This window comes from Mytilus californianus, unplaced genomic scaffold (genome assembly GCF_021869535.1).
Source record: "Mytilus californianus isolate M0D057914Y unplaced genomic scaffold, xbMytCali1.0.p SCAF_6, whole genome shotgun sequence".
Classification (NCBI taxonomy): domain Eukaryota; kingdom Metazoa; phylum Mollusca; class Bivalvia; order Mytilida; family Mytilidae; genus Mytilus; species Mytilus californianus.
In genome coordinates this window covers 86,361,002-86,379,624 of record NW_026262712.1, presented here as the reverse complement: position 1 = coordinate 86,379,624, position 18,623 = coordinate 86,361,002, and the positions used below count along the sequence as shown (strand labels likewise).

At 33.8% G+C, this 18,623-nt stretch overlaps 1 pseudogene; it reads left to right on the top strand.

Moving 5' to 3' along the window:
• The first annotated feature begins 583 nt into the window (after window positions 1-583).
• LOC127706650 (uncharacterized) lies at window positions 584-12,649 on the top strand (annotated as a pseudogene).
• The last annotated feature ends 5,974 nt before the right edge of the window (window positions 12,650-18,623 follow it).

Genomic DNA, 18,623 nt, shown 5'->3' with positions numbered 1-18,623 from the left:
GAAAACACTTTATTCATGCTGAGTAGTTTTTTTTAATTTGAAACAAATATAAATTCAGTCCAATTATTTGAAAACTGCCAATTCTAAGTATAAAAAAGAATAAGCAATGGTGGTATTAACTCTTAGATATGTGTACAATTTCAAAATAACTCAAGTTAACCCGGTATTTAATAAAAAATATTGCAAAACCTCGAGAATTGTAGTAAATTAATGGAAGACTACGATGCTGAACAAATCGAACTATGAGAGATTATAGAAACGCTCTAGATCAAATGGTTTGGGCACTAATCATATAGCATGTTTTAGAATATCAACCCCAAAGAGGCCTACACAGAACTGTTAAAACAGTGTACCTTTAATTTACGATTTTAAAACCGCAGTGAAATAGAACATTATATTCAAAATGTATCTTGTACATAATGACAGTAGAAAACCACTGGCATAAATGAAACTGTCCGTAATATATAAAGAAAATTTTCCGAGGCAAAATAAGTTTGGTTTTGACATGTTTAAGGTAAGGTTTGCGGTCGCAGGGAGATAACTCGTATTCAAATCGTGGAATGCCGCCGATTCACTTGAGCGTTTGCAATCAGCGAAATTTACTGTGTTGATTCAAACTTAATTTGCAAACATTCTACTGATCGTCTGCAAAATGTTGAGAACTAAAACAGGAAAATTTCAATCGAAAAAACCCTTTCTTAAACAGTTCAAAGCTCAAGAGTCAAAAAGAAATTTATCGGTAAGTCACCCTGTTGATGAGCCGACAATAGAAGACCACAACTACCTGCATGTAAACACTTATCCGGTGCTCTCAAACTCGGATCTTGGACTTGGTGCAAGCTATACGCCATACAGTTGATCCAACTCAAAATGAAGACTGGAAGACAGGTAGACGGATAGTCGAGCTACAAGCTTTAGCCCAACAGATGTATTGCACCTCGTGTGATGCTCGATTACACCTGAGCGACATTGAAAACGAGAGAAGATATGGACTAGGGAGCATACTATTCATACGATGCCAGAACAGTGTGTGCAGTTCATTGAACGATGTAAGAACTGGAAAGAGAAACAGCGGAACATTTTGGCATCAATTCAAAACTAGCACTAGGTAATCACAATGTTTTTCATATATATACATTAAAATACCATACAAAAAATTCGTTAGAATAATAAAATGAAAGGGAACAACCATGTAACTTAGGGGGTGGGATGGGGGGTATAAAAAAAATACTGTGATTTCAATGGGAAGGAAAAATCAATATTCTGTCGCAGATTTGTTATTTTTAAACCATTTTTAAAAACCATAACCCCCACACCTTCAACTGCAGTTAAAAGATTGTTTTCTTATTTAAAACAAAAACAAAAAACTATTTTTTTACATACAAGATTAATGGCTGTTGCATTCAACATGTATCTTTAATACTCTATAGTATAATACTTTTAAATGAATTCAATCATTCAAAAAAAAAAAAAACCTGGTGCAAACATTGAAATTGTAGGCTTTTTACAATGTCTTTTCTGTGGATGCCCAAAAAAGGACAAATGCCTGTGTCAAAAAGGGTTTAGGGTAGCTACATGTAGTTATACTAGTGGCTCCCAAGGCTTTGAGAAATCAACTGGCTATTTGGTTCAGCAAACAATACTTCTGAACTGGTCTAGACTGTTTTTTACCAGACATTTACGCATATAATTTGGACAAAATTAAAAGTTTTACTGGTCATTTGGTCATGTTGGTCCAGTAATGCATTACATTTAACTGGACAAGACCAATTTTTACTGGACTTTGCCCAATGTCCAGCAACCTTGGGAATGACTGAATATACACGCATATACATATTTGAGGCCAGAAACAGATTGCTATCAAGGATCATTAAAAACAAACTTCACATATAGAAATAATACCAGGCTTTTCATGTGATTAATTTAAGTATTGAAAAAAAAATATAAGATAATAGAGAAGAAAAGATATTGGGTATCAATCCATGACACAAAATCAATAAATGCACAAGAAATAACACTAAATTCCAGCCTTCACGATAAACTTTTGAGTCCACAAGCCCGAAGCTCAAGCCTAAAAGCAATTTTACAAGCCATGGCCGTAGGACTTGACTGAAATTCAAAAGAACAGTCCTTGTATTGCTGTTCTTCCTCTCAAAGTCACAGGGAGACCTTCAACACAGAGCAAAAAACTCTCAACTCAATGCAAGTTTAAGACGTCCCTAGCAGCAGGTTTTTTGCAAAATTGAAAAACAAAGTTGTGGAGTGATACCAATAAAATATATCTGGATTTAAGAAATCTAACATACATACATTGTATATTATAATAAATTTCCTCACTAATCGCAATCACTCTGAGGTGTGCCAAAACAGTACAAACATAATAATTAGTTCCCTAAGGCCTAAGCATTTAGTCGAAGGTGACTATACATGTAGGTTTGCACTACATCTGTCTGTCTGTCTGTCCATCCGTCAATCCGGCAAATCAGTTTTCCACACGTTTTTTCTTGTGCTTGAAGATATTAATTTGATATTTGGTATATAGATCTATCATGACCAGTTACAGTTCAAGTTTGAATCCAATGCTATAAGATTAAAGATGAAATTTTACTGCTATACAATTTATTATTTCGGTCTCCATGACAAAATAGAGCAAGCACATGAACTTAACCTCAGATTATATTTAAACTTGTGTGAACGCTCCCCTCCACCCCGACCCCTACACTACAAACCAGTAAAAGTCTGAAATGGCCTATATCTGTACTCGACTGTACTGATTTTTACTCGACCAGTCTGAATTGGTCTGAATTTTACTCGACATTACTCGACCCCAGTCTTAACCATACTCGACTGTACTGATTTGTACTTGACCTTATCTTTGCCATTGAAAATAGTCTGAACTATTACTAGACCAGTCTGAAACAGTCTTAACCCATTCTCGACCTGTACTCGACCTATTTTTTTCAGTCTAAACCATACTCGACCAAAGGTCTGAACAATACTCGACCAGTCTGGACCATACTTGACCATATAACCTCTACTTTTTCTAAATTTTAACTGTTAAAATAAATTTCTTTTTAACTGACATGACAACAGCCACAATAAAATAAAGATATATTCTAAAAACAGATTTTTACATTCTTACATGATTCTCAGATTTATCGAATAGAGATAGTTAAATCAAATTATCTTATATAATAATTTAATTATATTAATTTTAAAGTTTTAGAGTTTTGTTAAAAAAAGATTTTCTTTTACCTAAAAACCACACCTATACTGAGGGTAATTAAACCTTATTAAGGTGCTTCTTGTTTGGCATGTGTTTTTTTTTTTAATTTAATTTTCCAAAATTCCTAAATAAAAACTACATAGGTTTCATATTTACATACAAAAAATGTACAATAGTTGTATAATTATCTTTTTAATGAGGTAACAACAGCCAACAAAATCACTGAAATTGTTTAACCTTATTTTAGAAATATATCTATTATTATAATTTGGGATATATTATATACAATATATATCAAAAAGGGATAAAAATTAAAAAAATTAATAAAATTGTTCTTCTGATTAGTGGTGAAGTATAAAGTAATACCCCCTGCTTGGGGCAAACTCATGAAAAAGATCACACCTGGTCAGAGAGTATTAAATTCTAAATAGCATTCATTCAAAATTGCAACATCCTGTGAAACTTAAATCGCAAGGCCTTTTAAATTCACTAGATAAGTAATACACGAGTTTAAGAAAAATAGGGCTTTCTTTTTACCTGTAAAACACACATGTACTGAGGTAATTAAACCTTATTAAAGTGCTTCTTGTATACCATGTCTTTAATTTTGACAAAAACTATTTAAATTTAATTGAAATAAATTTTTACTGTAACTTTGGAACACATTTCCTTTTTTAAAAGTTTATCACCGGATTACTATGGAAGTTCTATTATCATGATTATATTAAATTCTTGGTTTAACAAAACAAAGGTGTCATTTTTAAAATTTATTAAGTTGCTTTATATGCTATTTTATATATATTTTAATAAAAAAAATGTTCACTGCGTTATTAACTTAACTCAACTGACACCATAAATCTATACGAGGCTTAAGTTAATGGTGAAAATTGTCCAGTAATCATAAAATATATCTGAAACATTCAAAAAATTTTGAATAACATTGAAAATATTAGTCACAATTCAGTTTTGAGATTATTTGATCAGCTTGTTTTTTTTTTATTTTAAAGGTGTTATATGTGTATGTATATAAGTGTTGATGAATATGGTGATGAAGTTATATTATGTTTATTGTGAAATTTTGGTTTCAATGCTATATCATGTATATTGAATACATTTTTAATTTCAAATTGTTATTCAAATTTCTAGCCAGGGGAAATAGCTGTTGTTAAAAACAGTTCCTAAATTGATGAAATTCAATAGATAGATACAAAAAATAGGTCTAGGTTGGTTAAGACTTGGTCAAGTATGGTTCAGACTAGGTCGAGTATGGTTCAGACTAGGTCGAGAATGGTTCAGACTAGGTCGAGCATGGTTCAGACTAGGTCGAGCATGGTTCAGACGAAAATAAAATGGTTAAGTACTGGTTGAGTAAAGGTTGAGTACAAGTTCAGACTGTTAAGTATGGTGCAGACTACAGTCGAGTATTATCAAGTAAGTTTCAGACCAATTCAGACTGGTCGAGTAAAAATCAGTACAGTCGAGTACAGATATAGGCCATTTCAGACTTTTACTGGTTTGTAGTGCTAGAAATAAAGAATATTAAATGGTTGTTTCCTCTTATCATCTAACAGTGGTGTTATGTTTTTGTCCAGGTTAATTCATGTAATGCTGAGTTAGACAAAAGAAAAGTGTATGACTTGTGTAAATTTCATGCCCATCAAATTTCCTCCCTAAGATGAAATTTTGCAATATAGGGAAAACAATGGTGTTGGATCAGGCAGTCCCGAATTTTATTTCTGCCTTAAGTAAATAAATAATGGATGAAAGCTTGAGTGACTTATTAGCTCATTGATAAAAAATTCATTCTACTACCACGATGTATACATTTTTAACTTCTCCACGGCTTGAAAATGAATACACTATAAGTATGTCAATTTGACAATTATGATTTTAATAATGGATTGATATTTCTGTTGATGCATTTAATGTAATTTAACATGTGAATGTTCTCTGAAGCAGTTGTTCTTATTAATATTTATGCAAAACATTGTAGCCATGGTACACACAGGAATGGGCCCAGTACAAATTAACAACTTGCTGGCAACTTTAAATTTACCACCAGTTGTGCCGTCCACTCTTAAGAGAAGGGAACAGAAGATTGACACAACTCTGGAGACCATAGCCAAAAAATCCTGTCTTGAGGCCCAAAAGGAAGAAATTGAAAAGGGAAATGGAAAGGTAAAAAACTTAAATTTACAAATGATTATATTTATATTATCATAAATAATGTGTATTATCATAAAAATAAGATTGAGAATGGAAATGAGGAATGTGTCAAAGAGACAACAACCCGACCATAGAGCAGACAATAGCCGAAGTCCACCAATGGGTCTTCAATGCAGCGAGAAACTCCCGCACCCGGAGGCGTCCTTCAGCTGGCCCCTAAACAAATATGTATACTAGTTCAGTGATAATGGACGTCATACTAAACTCCAAATTATACACAAGAAACTAAAATTAAAAATGATACAAGACTAACAAAGGCCAGAGGCTCCTGATTGGGACAGGCGCAAAAATGCGGCGGGGTTCAACATGTTTTTTGAGATCTCAACCCTCCCCCTATACCTCTAGGCAAATCATACATTTTTGTAAATAAAGTTATTCTTATATTTGAAGAAGAAAATTCATGGACAGGTTACTTACTTAAAAATAGTGATTATCGAAAAGTGCACAGCAATTACATATATAAACACCAGAATTTCTAAACATGCTAAACAAGGGGCTGATTCAGGACTGGTTTGGTGTTGATCAGGAGCAATATTTTGGACATTTTTATGCAAAATAATTATATTGTTTTATTAAAAGGAAAATATGTCTTATACTCTGTCGCCTAAATCTGCTTCTGTAAAAACAGCTTTGGGTATTTGAAAAATTATACATGTTATAATTAGTTATGTATATGTTTCTTCTGGCCTATAGCCTAACAAATACTGTGTTTGCAATTGTTAATGGCTGAAGTAGCCAGGGGGGAAATTTCAGTGCATGTATTTGCTAGACTTCTTTACCAGTTATTTTATATATTATTTATATGGATTTTGTATCAAATTCTCTTTTATAAAAATCTTCCCCTCTGAAACTACTGGGCCAAATTTAACCAAACATTACCAAATTTAACCAAACTTGGCCACAATCATCATTAGGGTATCTAGTTTAACCCGGCCAACCAACCAAGATGGCCGCCATGGCTAAAAATAGAACATAGGGGTAAAATGTAGATTTTGGCTTATATCTCTGAAACCAAAGCATTGAGAGCAAATCTGACAGGGGTAAAAATGTTTATCAGGTCAAGATCTATCTGCCATGAAATTTTCAGATGAATCGGACAACCCGTTGTTAGGTTGCACCCCTGAATTAGTAATTTTAAGGACATTTTGCCGTATTTGGTTATTATCTTGAATATTATTATAGATAGAGATACATGTAAACTGTAAACAGCAATAATGATCAGCAAAGTAAGTTCTACAAATAAGTCAACATGACCAGAATGGCCAGTTGACCCTTTAAGGAGTTATTGCCCTTTTATAGTCAATTTTTAACAATTTTTCGTAAATTTTTGTTATCTTTTACAAAAATCTTCTCCTCTGAAACTACTGAGATGAATTTAACCAAAGTTGTAAACAATCATCATTAGGGTACGTAGTTTAAAAATTGTGTCTGATGACCCCGCCCACGAACCAAGATGGCCGACATGGCTAATAATAGTACATAGGGTAAAATGCAGTTTTTGGCTCGTATATCTAAACCCAAAGCATTTCAAGCAAATCTTTCAAAACAAAATTGTTCATTAGGTCAAGATCTATCTGCCCTTACATTTTCAGACCATTCAGGCAACCTTTGTTGGGTTGCTGCCCCTGAATTGGTAATTTTTAGAAATTTTTTCAGCTTTTGATTATTATCTTGAATATTATTATTGATAGAGATAAACTGTAAACAGCAATAATGTACAGCAAAGTAAGACCTACAAATAAGTCAACATGACCAAAATGGTCAATTGACCCCTTAAGGAGTTATTGCCCTTTATAATCAATTTTTAATAATTTTCATAAATTTTGTAAATTTTTACAAAATAATTTCCACTGAAACTACTGGGCCAAGTTCATTATAGATAGAGATAATTGTAATCATCAAGAATGTTCAGTAAAGTAAGATCTACAAACACATCACCATCACCAAAACACAATTTTGTCATGAATCCATCTTTGTCCTTTGTTTAATATGCACATAGACCAAGGTGAGCGACACAGGCTCTTTAGAGCCTCTAGTTTCATTGTTCAATAGATTTAAGTGAAAATAAACAAAACAAAAAAAAGGATGCACAAAATGAAGCTATTTAATTCTTCTCTGTTTGATCCCAGGACAGCAGGTAAAACCATAGACTTGTTACCTTGTGAACTACATGTTGCATGTTAAAAAATCTGGCTCAGCCTGTCAATCTTGTACATGGCAAGTTGCATATTCATTATCATAGTTACATTTGAAATGTTCTTATCCTGAATATGCATTTAATCTGCCACTACATAATTTAAACATCCAACCAGTCATTAATTCTGTCAACACTTGCCTCATTGTTCATTGTAAACATGTTGTGCTGCATTTAATTTTCCTTGCAATTACCAATTCAACTGCATTATATATATATATGAGACCTTCAACTTTAATATTCACAGGTCATTTGGATCAAGCAAATCCCTGACAGGGAGAATTTCAGCATCTGTTCTGCAGAAGAATGAGGGTCACAAGTATTTAGAAAAGGTTTGTGTTAGATATAGAACTATAAATGAGAAACGGGCAGGTAGATTAAGCCTGGTCTGTGGAATGATTGTAAGGTGTACTGTACATGTCTGTCTGGCAGGTTTCATCTGACCTTGATGTCATTTTCATGATTCTTTGTTTATTGTTAAGTTTTTGTGATTTGGTCTGTATTTCACATGCTAAAGGCAATAAGTCAACTACATCTTGAGTATTGAATTATTGCAAGCTGTACAGTCTGGCAGGCTTCATCTGACCTTAGAACAACAAAGGAAACAATATTCCAAGCCATGTAGTTATAATGACACGGAGACAAAAATATATGGATATTAAAATTTCACACAGAAAAAACGTTCATATTGTTGTGCTACATTTGTGTACATTATTTAATCAACTTTATCAATACCAAGTAGAAATCTGATCCAAGTCAAGGCCTTGAGTGCAGGACTGGAGGTGGTGGATTAGATCCCCGGCTGAGTCTAACAAAAGGCTTTAAAACTAGTATTTGCTGTTTATCGGCTGAACATGCGGCTTTTATGAGTGCATAGACAGGTTGACTTGGAGTTGGGATAATGTGCCTGAGTAGTCCGGAGATATGTCTTCTTGTGTACTTGTTTATATGTTAGCATGACACTGAAAACATGAATATATTCATAGTTCATTATCATGTTAACGTCCTGGATATGGGTGTAATATTTGCCGCTCTACGCTAAGAGGGCACCACCAATCAACCCAGGTCAAGCTTTTGTTGACTTTTTACTTCCCCTGAAAAGGAATTTGTTAGGTAGATTCATGGTATATCGCCATCTTGGATTGTACAATCGCAGTACACTTTTGGTCTAGATCTTTACCCAAATCTGCAGATTATTTAATTTCACTTTCAGATATATTGATGATGTTCTTTCCATGAACAATCCAAACTTTTCTGATTGGGTCCCATTAATATATCCCCCAGAACTAGAAATTAAAGAAACAACAGACACGGCTTCCTCCGCCTCATTTTTAGACTTATACCTCAAATTTGACATACACAGTCATCTCAGTACCAGAATCTATGACAAACGAGACGATTTTAATTTTGAAATTATCAATTTCCCACACCTAAGTAGCAATAAACCAACTTCACCTGCATATGGGATATACATTTCCCAACTTATTCGATATTCAAGAGCTTGCAGCTCCTACTCAGACTTTGTAAAATGTCACCAGTGTCCGAGCAGAAAGTTGACGAACCAGGGGTATGTCAAATAACGCCTCGTCCTTTTTCTAAAAAAAGTTCATCGGAAGGTACCAAGACCTTGTTGATAAATATTCTGTATCTTAAAAAATAATACATGATGGTCTTGATGTATAGATTCTGCGTACTGACGTTGCTTATTATCTTAATAACGTGTTATATTGTTCTTTTATTTGTCTTTGTTCTATTATTAATATCACTTTTACTATTTGGTCTGTTTTCTGTGATATCCATTTGGCTCGGTACTTAAACATCTCGTCAATGTGTTTTTTTATTATCTTTCATTTTTGCTGGTGTGTTTTGTACGTGTAACTTTATGTTTTTCTTTGGTACATATGACGTGGCTCTGTACTTTCAAAGATCCCACCATTTTATTATTGGTCTATTTTAATACTATTATGTTATTGTTTGATTATAATTTTGAAAATACTTTGAATGACAAAATTATTTTACTCGCGTAGTGGTATCAACCATATGTGGATTCTTAAAAATTCTAAAGAACTTCTGGATAATTTTAAATCTCGGTCTTTTTGTGAAATAAGTTCTAACAAAAAGTTTTGTTTTTCAACCCTGTATACCACCATTCCCCAAATATGAAATTATAATTTTGAAAATACTTTGAACGACAAAATTATTTTATATTTCTTTCTGTGTGACGTTTACATTTTCTGGCATCAAACATTGTTATGTTGTTATGTTTGATAAATGTTTGTTTGTTTTGAGATTGTGACACAGTGATGACTGCTGTACCCATATTTTGACAATGTTACCTATTATGTCTGTTTTTGTTCACGCATCGTTGTAAATATAATGGAATTTGATGCGACTGTCATACAAAGTGAGAGGTTTAGCGCTATAAAACCAGGTTCAATCCACCATTTTCTACATTTGAAAATGTCTGTACCAAGTCAGGAATATGACAGTTGTTGTCCATTCGTTTGATGTTTTTTATCATTTGATTTTGCCATGTGATTAGGGACTTTCCGTTTTGAATTAGTAAGTAAGTAATCTTTATTTTAAGTCGGGATGCATATATACATAATAACAAAGAACATGAGCTCTTAAGAGCTCTTTAACCGACTGATATTAATAAACAAAACATACATGTAATAACATCAGATTCATATACAACACAAACATACAGACAGCACATACATGTATTAATCACGTTAATACATAGATAGCACATGCAAAATAAAAGCTAGGCAAGATATATATTAAAACAAATGTCAAATATTAGCACATAGTAACATACAATATGTGTATCCAAGTAGCACATGCAAATTTAAACACTATAAAGCACTAGCAAAAGACTGCAAGCAGCTACAGCACAGGTAATGCATAAGCAAAGCAAATAAATAATAAATAAAAATAACTGCAAAAAATAAAAACATAAAACAATCAGCAGGCTTCAAGGTCAAGTAATGTGGCAGCAAGGAGTTACATTATTTACAAGAACTGCAGGTACAACTTTCTGAAAAACACCAGGTGGAGATAAAATTTTTGAACTGGCCAAAAGTTAATAAGCTCCTTGCCTCATTTGGCAAGGAGTTCCAGAGTCTTGCTGCCTCATAACTAAAGCTTTTCTTACCATACCTTGTTGTTTTTGGCCGTGGTATATCCGCAATGCCTTTGTACCTGAAGTTATATGAATTTTCTTTAATGTTTATTAAATTATGTAGGAATTCTGGACTTATTAATTATTTTATAAGTCTCTAATGCCATGGTTCTCATTCTTCTGATTTTTTGTGCTGGTAGCTTAGACTGTTCAAGGAGTGTATCGTAAGAATTTTTGTAGTCATCATAAATGAATCTGAGTGCTCTTTCTTGTATTTTTTCTATTTTCTTTGTGTTTTGTTCACTGCAGAAGTGCCATGTGAGAGGACAATAGCTGAGGTTTGACAAGATAAATGAGTGGTATATTGTAAGTTTAGAAAGTCTGGTGAGATGAGTGCTGATTCTTTTTAGTACGTTTAGTTGTCGTGCTGATTCTTTTTAGTACGTTTAGTTGTCGTGCTGCTTTTTTACATATATTTGAAATGTGAGTGTTGAAATCCAGTTTAAAGTCTATTGTTACACCTAGAAGTTTCACCTCATCGTCACATTTTATGTTGAATCCATTTATGTTGAAGACCATATTTTGAGTGTGTGTTTTTTTACCTATGGCAATTGCCTGGAATTTTTCTGGGTTTGCCTGCATTTTGTTGAAAGAGAACCATGATATTAGGGAGTTACTATCTTCCTCTAAAGGTTTTATTACTGATTCCAAAGTAGTACCTGATTTAGAGAGGGTGTTATCATCAGCATAGTTATATAAAGCACAGTGTTTGACAAAAAGAAAGATGTCATTTATGAATACATTAAATAATACAGGGCATAATATAGATCTCTGAGGAACACCTTTAAAGATATCTTGCATTTGACTATATACTGAAATTTCCTCGTAGTTCAGTATTTTTGTGATTTTACTTTTTTTGGAGACAGATTTGCAATTTATAGGTCAGACTGTTAATTTATAAAAAGAAAACTTGGTGATTTATTGCATTATTCAAAATGTTTAAATAAGTACCAAATATTTGTGTTTTTAGAATCATTTTTTCAACTTGGCCATCTAAGGGGAGATAACTCTTTTAGTAATTTTTTTTATATACTGGACTGATAGGGATATTTGAGTTTTTTACTTGTTTCAAGAAAACAAGTTGGGTGACACCATTTTTCTTTTAATTTCTTAAAGCATGTTATAAAACCTATCTTCTCATATTTAATTTCAAAATTCTATCTCATAGATTTCTTTTTATGCACAAAAATGTGTTTTTTCATGAACAATCACAGCAAATTTGGACAATTTCATACGACACATGGATTGAAAAAAAGCACAGTGACCCATACTTTTTATTATATATTTGGAAAAAATCATAGAAAAAACGTTATTTTGGCAAAGTATAAAAAAATTCTATCTGAGGAAATATATACCTATTATCTACCTTAAAGGACCATTAGGAAGGATTTGACTCTGGTCACTTTTTCATCAAATGCTCTACAATCTATATCCTTATCTTTGATTTATAAAGCTAGTTGCAATAAATGTCTCTTTTTCATAGGTTAACAAAGCTGTAGGATTATCTCCTGGAGAATTCACCTTTAAAATGGCCTTAAAAACTACTGCCAAGAGAAAACTACAAAAAGCTAAGCAGATTAGTTTACAAGCAAAAAGGAAACGTCTGGTAAAAAAAATATCGAAAAGTCGTAAAGAATCAACTAAGGAAATTCATGAAGGTGTTACCTACTCTGAAGCTGCTGAATTACATCAAGATGAAGAATTAACCCAAACAACAGAAATTCCAAATAGATTTAAACTGCTAGAAAATCCCTTCACATATGTTGTATTTGATACTGAAACAACTGGCAGAGGGAGAAATAGTGACATTTGCAGATAGCAGCTGGTCATGACTTTAATGTTTATGCTCAGCCACGTTGTGAAATTTCTGACCAGGCATCTGCTGTGAATATGTTAAGATATGATAAAAGAACAAATACTATGTTCCATAGAGGTATTCCAGTTACATCAAAACCTATACAAGAAGCTCTTTTGGACTTTATTGACTATATAAAGAAAGTCCCTAAACCTGTACTTGTAGGGCACAATGCCTGTAGTTTTGACATTCCCATTATTTGCAATAGAATGGCTGAATTCAAATTATTTGCAGAATTTTCGTCTCATGTTGTTGGTTTTGTTGACACTCTGAAAATTTCAAAAAGAATCTTCCAAAAGTCTGATGTTGGCAACTACAAGCAGGAAAATCTGGTCAGTAAACTTCTCACCAACTGCACGTATCAAGCTCATGATGCGAAAGAAGATGTAAGAGTATTGACTACTTTATTTACAGAAAAAATACAGAAGGAAGTCCTTGATGAAGACCTTTTTCACATATGCTTTCATGATATGAAGAAAAGATATGATAAAATTTTACAACAGAATTGTATATCATTAGCAGCAGTGACGAAACGAAGTTGGCCAGAAATGGTGTCTCTACACTTCATCTTCAATTAGCGCATAAAAGAAACTCTGGTTTAAAATTATTATTAACTGACCTGCATATAAGATAAACAAACAAGAACTTAACATCTGTGATTAGTTTTCTGGAGAAAGAAGAGTGAATTTCACATTGTTTAGTGTTAGCATCACGGACATACATACACGTACGGACAAGGGTAAAACTTAATGCCCCTCCACTACTTGGGTATGATGTTATGAGTGTGTGACAGTTATAGAAACTTGGGTATGATGTTATCAGGGTGTAACATTTATAGGAACTTGGGTATGATGTTATCAGGGTGTAACATTTATAGGAACTTGGGTATGATGTTATCAGGGTGAAACATTTATAGGAACTTGGGTATGATGTTATGAGGGTGGGACAGTTATAGGAACTTGGGTATGATGTTATCAGGGTGTAACATTAATAGGAACTTGGGTATGATGTTATCAGGGTGTAACATTTACAGGAACTTGTGTTATCAGGGTGTAACATTTATAGGAATTTGGGTATGATGTTATGAGGGTGGGACAGTTATAGGAACTTGGGTATGATGATATGAGTGTGTGACAGTTATAGAAACTTGGGTATGATGTTATCAGAGTGTAACATTTATAGGAACTTGGGTATGATGTTATCAGGGTGTAACATTTATAGAAACTTGGGTATGGTGTTATCAGGGTGGGACAGTTATAGAAACTTGGGTATGATGTTATCAGGGTGTAACATTTATAGGAACTTGGGTATGATGTTATCAGGGTGTAACATTTATATGAACTTGGGTATGATGTTATCAGGGTGTAACATTTATAGGAACTTGGGTATGATGTTATAAGGGTGGGACAGTTATAGAAACTTGGGTATGATGTTATCAGGGTGGGACAGTTATAGGAACTTGGGTAGGATGTTATCTGGGTGTAACTTTTATATGAACTTGGGTATGATGTTATCAGGGTGTAACATTTATAGGAACTTGGGTATGATGTTATCAGGGTGGGACAGTTATAGGAACTTGGGTATGATTTCATCAGGGTGTGGCAGTTATAGAAACTTTGGTATGATGTTATCAGGGTGTAACATTTATAGGAACTTGGGTATGATGTTATAAGGGTGGGACAGTTATAGAAACTTGGGTATGATGTTATCAGGGTGGGACAGTTATAGGAACTTGGGTAAGATGTTATCTGGGTGTAACTTTTATATGAACTTGGGTATGATGTTATCAGGGTGTAACATTTATAGGAACTTGGGTATGATGTTATCAGGGTGGGACAGTTATAGGAACTTGGGTATGATTTCATCAGGGTGTGACAGTTATAGAAACTTTGGTATGATGTTATCAGGGTGTAACATTTTAAGGAACTTGGGTATGATGTTATCAGGGTGTAACATTTTGAGGAACTTGGGTATGATGTTATCAGGGTGTAACATTTTAAGGAACTTGGGTATGATGTTATCAGGGTGTAACATTTTGAGGAACTTGGGTATGATGTTATCAGGATGTAACATTTATAGGAACTTCGGTATGATGTTATCAGGGTGTAACATTTATAGGAATTTGGGTATGATGTTATCAGGGTGTAACATTTATATGAACTTGGGTATGATGTTATCAGGGTGTAACATTTATAGGAACTTGGGTATGATGTTATAAGGGTGGGACAGTTATAGGAACTTGGGTATGATGTTATGAGGGTGGGACAGTTATAGGAACTTGGGTATGATGTTATCAGTGTGAAACATTTATATGAACTTGGGTATGATGTTATCAGGGTGTAACATTTATAGGAACTTGGGTATGATGTTATAAGGGTGGGACAGTTATAGGAACTTGGGTATGATGTTATGAGGGTGGGACAGTTATAGGAACTTGGGTATGATGTTATCAGTGTGACAGTTATAGAAACTTGGGTATGATGTTATCAGGGTGGGACAGTTATAGGAACTTGGGTAGGATGTTATCAGGGTGTAACTTTTATATGAACTTGGGTATGATGTTGTCAGGGTGTAACATTTATAGGAACTTGGGTATGATGTTATCAGGGTGGGACAGTTATAGGAACTTGGGTATGATTTCATCAGGGTGTGACAGTTATAGAAACTTTGGTATGATGTAATCAGGGTGTAACATTTTAAGGAACTTGGGTATGATGTTATCAGGGTGTAACATTTATAGGAACTTCGGTATGATGTTATCAGGGTGTAACATTTATAGGAATTTGGGTATGATGTTATCAGGGAGTAACATTTATAGGAACTTGGGTATGATGTTATCAGGGTGTAACATTTATAGGAACTTGGGTATGATGTTATGAGGGTGGGACAGTTATAGGAACTTGGGTATGATGTTATGAGGGTGGGACAGTTATATGAACTTGGGTATGATGTAATGAGTGTGTGACAGTTATAGAAACTTGGGTATGATGTTATCAGGGTGTAACATTTATAGGAACTTGGGTATGATGTTATCAGGGTGTAAAATTTATAGGAACCTGGGTATGATGTTATCAGGGTGTAACATTTATAGGAACTTGGGTATGATGTTATGAGGGTGGGACAGTTATAGGAACTTGGGTATGATGTTATGAGTGTGTGACAGTTATAGAAACTTGGGTATGATGTTATCAGGGTGTAATATTTATAGGAACTTGGGTATGATGTTATCAGGGTGTAACATTGATAGAAACTTGGGTATGATGTTATCAGGGTAGGATAGTTATAGAAACTTGGGTATGATGTTATCAGGGTGTAACATTTATAGGAACTTGGGTATGATGTTATCAGGGTGTAACATTTATAGGAATTTGGGTATGATGTTATCAGGGTGTAACATTTATAGGAACTTGGGTATGATGTTATGAGGGTGGGACAGTTATAGGAACTTGGGTATGATGTTATGAGGGTGGGACAGTTATAGGAACTTGGGTATGATGTTATGAGGTTGGAACAGTTATGGGGACTTTAGCAGAACAGATATGACAGGGGTGACAGATATAGGACCATTTGTATTTTTGGCTGTCTAATGGATTGGTTGCAAATGAAGATTTGGACCTGCTTATATCCTATTGTTATTTTTTTTTTTAATTTACATTGTTCATGTAAAGAACATTTATTTTTCAAAAAGATAAAAAAAAATTATACTTCAATTTCATTGTTCTTCTTTGAGTATATAAGTGTTGCACTGACCATTCAACTGAAGGGGAAGGCCATAGTGTTACTTTTGGGAAAAAAAATGACGAGATCCCCCAAACAAGTTTAATGGTCGTCTCTTACTTCTGAAAGGTTGACAATTTTCACTTTAAAAAATTCCATCTAAACTTGCATAAATACTGTAATCACCAACACAATCACCAACAAATCTATATCAAGGAACAAATGTTAAAAAAAAAGACAGATACAAATGTACATGCCAATCACACATAAACACCACAAATCAAATAATGGGGTATACAAAACAGAACTTCATTGAACTGATTTTAATTTATAAAAGTATGTGAAAGTTTTCATATTATAGATATAAAAAAGAAGATGTGATATGATTGCCAATGAGACAACTCTCCACAAGAGACCAAATGACACAGAAATTAAGAACTATAGGTCACTGTACGGTCGTTAACAATGAGCAAAGCCCATACCGCACAGTCCGCTATAAAAGGCCTCGAAATGACTATGTAAAACAATTCAAACAAGAAAACTAACGGCATAATTTATGTACAAAAAAATGAACGAATAACAAATATGCAACACATAAACAAAGGACAACCACTGAATTACAGGCTCCTGACTTGGGACAGGCACATACATACAGAATGAGGGGGTTAAACATGTTAGCGGGATCCCAACCCTCCCCCTTACCTGGGACAGTGGTGTAACAGTACAACATTAGAACGAACTATAAAAATCAGTTGAAAGAGGCTTAACTCATTAGATGGATAAAAATACAAATACTACAAATATAAGTGGACGTGGCCGGGTACTTGTACATCCAAATAACAAAAAAGACACTAAGTACAGATCCGAGAGTACTCGCAGTTACTGACAGCTAGTTCAAAGCCACTAACAACTAATAAAAAAAATCCTGCATCTAAGACTAAATTATCAATCCGTACACATCCAACGTCCAATGGATTTAGTGTAAAGATGGATTTAGGTCTACATAACCACATTACTTATTTTATATATAAACAATACATATACAGCTGGTTTGTGTTCCCTGGCCATCTTCTGTTTCATCTATCCTCATGTACATTTGGACAAATCATACCAGAAATCTATCTTTCTCATGCAGGGCTTTTTCCTGCTTATTCATAAATATTTGTATAATATTTGTTGGTGTCTAGATTGACATGAATGGAATAAACACGGCTGCTGTACATGACTTTCATAGTCAAAACGTATGTCTTTTCATCCAATTGCTGCATACAAACAATTTACCAAAATTGGGCAATAAAGAAATACACGTTACTCTAAATGGCAATCAGAATGTTATTCTAAGATTCAAAATATAACAGTTTGAAGCACGGAAACAAAATACGTGTTTCCTTTAAAATCAGATACTTGTACATGTAATACAAAGTTTGACCAAAAATTAATAGCTCCCCTACCGGCAGATAGATGTGGGCATAAAAGGTAAGTTAATCACTATTTCCTCTCCTTGGTTATGATAAATCATAAAGTATTACAAGACAAAATGATTCTGTGAAAAAAGAAGCTATCAAATATGACGTTGACTGTGAAATCATCTTTGAAGAACCACAAAAAATATATTTTTGCATTTTACAGAGATGACATGATTAAGATACAACGCCCATTTCTGTGAAAACCAGTTCGGGGACATATCAATTTTATTAGCTCATTAAACCGAAAATACTAAAATCCCTAAGTTCTCAGTTTTTTTTACAAAAACGGTGGACTGGGAAACAGTATATTATTTGGCTTTTGGTTACCATGGCAACGGTTTTATTTTAACCCAAAATATTTTGTTTTTGTTTTTTAGTACTTTTTTATGAACTTTTGATTTAAAATTTATTATTAATGAATGGACAACAACTGTTTATACATGTTTTATTCAGTTTTATTTTCCTATTGTCACTTGCATACATTATTATATAGCTGAAGGACGCCTCCGGGTGCGGGAATTTCTCGCTGCATTGAAGACCTGTTGGTGGCCTTCTGCTGTTGTCTGTTCTGTGGTCGGGTTGTTGTCTCTTTGACACATTCCCCATTTCCATTCTCAATTTTATTATTGAATGTGTAGAGTTCGAATAAAGTTTCCCTAAAAATCGTCGAAAATCGAAATTTTGAGCTTTTCTCACAAAAAAACGGAACTGGCGATATTTGATTTTTTTTCATTAAATGATCGGGTACTCCTCCC